Consider the following 5,671-nt stretch of genomic DNA (forward strand, 5'->3'; position numbering starts at 1 on the left):
ACTGGGATTTTTCCAGGGCTTTTTCCCAGTTCCCCTCCGCACACCGCTCCCTGCAGGCTCGCTGGGTTTAGGAATTTCCCAGCCACTGCTGTGAGCCGCGTGGCTTCACTTTGGGAACTCCTTAGGAGGCGCTTTGCACGCCAGCCTTGCTGCTCGCACACACCTCGCACCAGCTCCCTACGGGCTGGTAAAAAGATGGAAGAAGCTTTCAAAGCTAAGGGAGGGTTGGGATTTTGGAGCTGCTAACATTTTTAAGAGCTGCTCTGAGTCCAGGCAAATATGGTTTTGCCTTTAATGCCTTTTTTTTTTTTTTTAACACACGTGCAAGCGTGCATTCAGACCTGCTGCAGGGAGAGCTTTGCACTGCGGAAACGCCAGGGCCAGCCCGACCCGGCAGCATGGGACTCCTTCAAAGCCAAGGTTGCCAGAAGGGCATTCTCCAGCCTGTAGGAAAGGCAAAACCCTGGGAAACTGCAATGAAAGAGCTGCTTGGACCAGCACAGCGGGAAATGCCGGGGAGAGGATCCCGCACAGCAAAGATCAGCCCCTCACTGGCAGGAGCAGCATGGTTTCCCCTCCATCATCAGGCACAAGGACCTGTCGTTGCAGGAGCGTTCGCAAGCGAGAAAGGCGAAAGCCCTTTCTGCATGCCTGAAATCTCCAGGGGTTTGGCTCATGCCGGCTGGAGGCTGCGGGCACAGAGCAGAGGGACCATCGGGATAAATGGGAGCCTGGAGCAGCGGCATCAAGGGAGCCCATGGCTGTGTGATGCCCAGGGAGAGCAAGGGGGGAAGGATCTGACCTGGGACAGACCCTGTGGGAGAGCTGCGCCATGGTCCCGTGGTCCTCGGGGTGAACAGCTCCGTCAGCCCGGCTGTGGGTCAGGACCGGCAAAGTGGGGGTCCCAAGCTTGTCCCCAAGCAGAGGCCACCAGCTGCAGGAGGTGACTGAAGCGTGATGCAGCGAGGAGGGCTTCACTTCTGGAAAAACCCCTGGCCAGGACAGCACGGCCACGGAGGATGTGTGGGCAGGCTTTTTGAAGCCTCTTCCTCCCGTGGCTGGTTCCTACACGGCGCTCTGCCCAGGCCAAACAAAGCCTCTGACACCACCTTTCAAGCACGGCCCCAGCAGAGCAGAAGAGCACAAAGGGATATTAAAGAGACAACCTGAGAGTAGCCAATAGCCTCTGACCTTGCTGCAGCAGAAATGGGAGGCAGTTTGGAAGAGAAGGTGCAGAAGGTGCCTGTCCCCCCTGGAGGGACGTGGACTCGGTCCCCCCGGCAGGGCAGGCATAGCCGCGGGGAGCAGCAAAGGAGCAGAGCCCTTGGGCAAGAGGAGGCAGGAGCCTTGCTGCCAGAAATGGGAGGCAGTTTGGAAGAGAAGGTGCAGAAGGTGCCTGTCCCCCTGGGAGGGACGTGGACTCGGTCACCCCGGCAGGGCAGGCATAGCCGCGGGGAGCAGCAAAGGAGCAGAGCCCTTGGGCAAGAGGAGGCAGGAGCAATCACACTGGGGTTTTCTGGGTTTTTTTGCTAGAGTTTCAGCTCTGCAGCCCCAGGTGTGGACACACTTGTGTCCCCCTGACACAGGGACCGGCGTCTGGGTGCTTGTCTCGGCACAGGGCTCTGCATCTGCTTGCAAACGCTTGCACGCTTGGCGAGCTCTCCGCCTGCTGCCCTGCCGGCAGGTGCGGAGGGGAAGTTTTCGCCCAGAAAAAGCATCGCTTTTCATTTGCATCGGCAGGAGGAAGAAGAGCAGCAGCAGCACCGGCGCTGGGCTCCTGTGGCTTCCCCTGCAGAGGCCCAACTCCCTCGCGAGTGACATGTCCTCAGAGGAGATGTGTTTCTGAATGCAACCACCTCTCTTCAAAACATGCTCCCTGGAGACACTGAGTGAGCACAAATACCATGCTGCTGGTGCGGGGCCGGGGCATTCGGAGCTCCATTCCAGCAAGATGCAATGGAGGCATCAAGATCAGGCAGAATTAAACACTTTAGGATGGTAAATCTTGAAGCCATGGATCCTGTCCACTGACACCGAGCTGGACGCCTCTTTTTGCTTCCAATACTGCTCCCAGCACTGCCAAGGATGCGGAACGGTTGAGCCCTGAACCCCCTCTCCACCTGACAGTGTTTTCGGGAGATAGCACTCCTTCCCCACTCATCAGCCCTAAATATTACTCCCTTCCCAGCCGGGTCCCACACTGAGAGGCCGCTGAACGCGATCCTGAATAGATGTTTGAAGTGCAGAAGAGCCGGGCCACAGCGGGGGACAGGCTGTGCACACCCAAGAAGGATGCGGGATGAATTGTTGATGCTGCAAGCTGGCCGACTGCTCTCCTGCACGGCTCCTCCGCTGGGGCGATGCTCTCTGTCTCCATCCAAACTCCACCGGTCATCCCTGGGGAAGATGAGGATGGGGTTTGGTCCTGTTTGTATATCCTCCACCGGGGGATTTCGGCTGGTCTGGCTTTGCACTGGTCTGCGCTTGGGCTTCTCCATCTTTGAGGGTCATCTTGGGAGAGCATCGCTCAACCAGGGCCGCGCAGGCAGCGGCGGAAGGAAAAGCTCAGGTTGCAGAGGAAATTTTAGCTACAGTCTTTATGCCAAAAGGAAAGGGCTTTCCTCCCTCTCGCAGATAAGTCCTGAGTCCAGGGTTGAGGAGGAGTAGGGAATTTGCATGTCAAGGTCTTCACATCAGCGTGATCCCTGGGGGAAGGCTTCTCCAGCCCCGCAGCCAGGCTGTCACTGGCCGTTTGCCTTCTCTAACGAGCCAAAGGACTTTTTAAAGCAATTTCCCCTGCACAAATAAATACAAAACCAAACTGCTATTTCTCCCAGTTTCTTCTCCCTTCCCCTTTCATCCCTGTGACATCTTTCTCCAGTAAATCCTTCCCTTATGTCTCATTAGAGGCTGTTCCTGGACAATGTGCAGCTGTGACAACCCAGGAGAAGCCTGGGGCCCGTCTGCCCGGCTGACAGCTCGCATACGCACCCGGTTTTTTGCCATGCCTGCGCCATGAAAAGGTTTCGAAAGCAGGTTCATGGCTAGGCTGCCCCATGCCACGGCCATGAAGGTCTCCTACCTCCCTTTCCAGGGTTTTCCCAGGATGCTGGGCAAAACGCTTCACCTCCTACCCCTGCTTTCCTCCCCCATAACACGCTCCTCTCTCCCCACCGTGGTTTTGTGGCTTTGTAAACACACAGCATTACATTTGCAAGAAAATCTGCAAGAGCATTACGGTCCCCGCTCTCCGGATAACCCCCCGCCTGCCCCGGGACGCAGCGAGGATGGAGGTGGTGAAATTAAAAATAACTGGCTTTGCCGGGAGGCGCGGGCGGCGGAGGGCGCGCTGCCGGAGCTGGCACAGCTCGGCTGCCGGATGCCTCCGGGCACAGGATTTCAAGGGCACGTCACGCTCCAGCCGGGCGGCTGCCAGCAGCCCTCCCCAGCGCTGGCTGTGCCGCTCTCTTGACTCCTTCCAGCGATTTTTTTAAGGCAGCTAATAGCTCCGAGGGAGTCCCGGCGTGATGAGAATTGGCAGAAGCGAGCAGATATTAGGTTTATTCACCACCAGTTTTAAATCATTTAGCATAGCAGAAAGGCCGTGTTTCTACAAGCAATATGTTCTGCTTTGCTCGCGTCGTGGTTCCTATTAAAAGTGTTTAGTGATGAATGGGGACGGTGGTGTCTGCCCGGGGAGCGGTGCCACGTCCATGGTGATGGGAGAGGGATGAGCGGGGCCAGAAACCGGGGCCAAGGATTTGAGCCGAAGCCCATCCCCGTCCACGGGAGATCCCACCAGCTGCGGAGTGGGACTCGTGAAGAATTTACAGCCTGTTGAATGCGGCCTGTGGCTTCGGTTTAAAAATAAACCCTTAAAAAGACAATCTGGGCAGCTGGACCGGGGATGCTCTTTGCGCAGCGGAACATGGTTCCTCGGGGATTGCTGAGAAAAGTCGCGGGAGAAGTTAAACTTTCACCCCGGCAATTATTGTAAATCTCTTTGGTCAAGGCGCAGACCTAAAATTAGCCCTCAAATCCTTTTGAAGGTTGGGATTTTTCACTTGATTTTTCAAGTGACTGACCAGCAGCATTGCAAACTGTGCATCTCCGCGCTTGGAGCTCTGCTTTTCTTCCTAATTGCAGCCCCGCAAGGTTACCCGGCGTTTCATCGCAAGCAAGGCCAGGCTTTCCGACCTTGTTTTACACATCCTGAAACGAGCAGCAACCCACAGAGGGAAGGCAGAAGAGAGCCTCTGCTGTGTACCACAGGGTTTGCAGTTGCACAGCGTTTGTCCTGGTTCATGGAAGAAATCCCAGCATCCCAGCCCTTCCCTGGGCTCCCGGCGTGTTTTGCTCTCGAGTGATGTTTAGTAAAATCTGGGAGTGTAGTAAAAGCTGGGCTGCTGGGCTCCCTGCTGCTCGTATGGTAACCGAAATCTAGGAGGAGCAAAGAGCAGGGTCTGAAGTGAGTGGTTCCCCGTGGCATGCTGGCTTCGCAGTGCTGTTCATACGGGCGATATCTGCAGGGTTTGCAGGCGACGGGGCCACGAGCCGGGGGAGCGCAGGGCGCCATGGGTCGCAGCACGCCCTGCCAGGCTCTCTGCACCCGCGTTGCCTCTGCCCCAGCACCCCCCAGCCCCTTTGCCCACCCAGCCAGATCCTCTGCCCGGCCAGCAATGCCGGCATGAAACCCAGGGTTGTCCTTGCCATCGCTGCCCTTTCCCACGGAGGACGGTCTGGATGGTCCCACGGTGCAGGCAGGGCAGGGCAAGGCAGGGCATCGTCCACATCCGTCGGGGCTGCCAGACCCAAGGCGTGCGGCTCCCAGCCCTGCTGGCAATCGATAGCGAGTGCAATGAAACGCTTAATGAAATTCCAGCCTAAGAGACTATTGATTGTGTATTTTCTTTAAAAATGTATATGAATGGGAGAGAGGCTTTTTGGAGGAGAGGCCGGGGAAGGGGGGGAGTGGAAACACCATCAGCTGCTGCGGGAGATGGGTGAACGTGATGTGTCCGGGGTAACCTGCGCTGAGCAGTGGGCTCCAGCCTCTCGGTGAGCATTAATTCCTCCTCAGAACACCCCTGGGAAAGGAAAACACGACCAGCCAGAGGCGGGAGGGTGGGCATTCACCCAAAATCATCACAAAACCAGCAATGATGAAACCAAGGAGAGAAGTCAAGAGTCCGTGCCCCGGTCGTGCCTCCTAGACAGCGCTTTTGCAAATCCCCCTTGCCCCATGTTTCACATTGCTGCCTAAAACACAAAAAAAGAGGTTTAGGAGGACACTGCGCTCTTCTGCTCTAGGGGGCTTGGGGGAAGAAAGAGCAAACAGTGCATCACTGTGCAACGGCCCTACAACCAACCTCCCTCCTTGTTTCTGCACCCTCTTCGGTGCCCCCAAACCAGCCCCTCGCAAAATCTCGCCGGATAACTCCTTTGCGGGGTAAGAGGATGGCAAGGAAGCACAGTAAATAAATAGTAATAATTAATAATAATAAAAACCTACCCCCCTCTCCGCCCCTTACATAACCAGCATTGTCTTAATCCTACAGGTGCTTCGCAGAAGTAAAAAGGATTTGTTCTTCCTGCAAATCCTTTTTCTTTTTTTTTCTTTTTTTTTTCTTTTTTTTTTTTTTTTTTTTTTTTTTTTTTTTTTTTTTTTTTT

The sequence above is a fragment of the Aptenodytes forsteri genome, unplaced genomic scaffold (genome assembly GCF_000699145.1).
Source record: "Aptenodytes forsteri isolate BGI_AS27 unplaced genomic scaffold, ASM69914v1 Scaffold347, whole genome shotgun sequence".
Classification (NCBI taxonomy): domain Eukaryota; kingdom Metazoa; phylum Chordata; class Aves; order Sphenisciformes; family Spheniscidae; genus Aptenodytes; species Aptenodytes forsteri.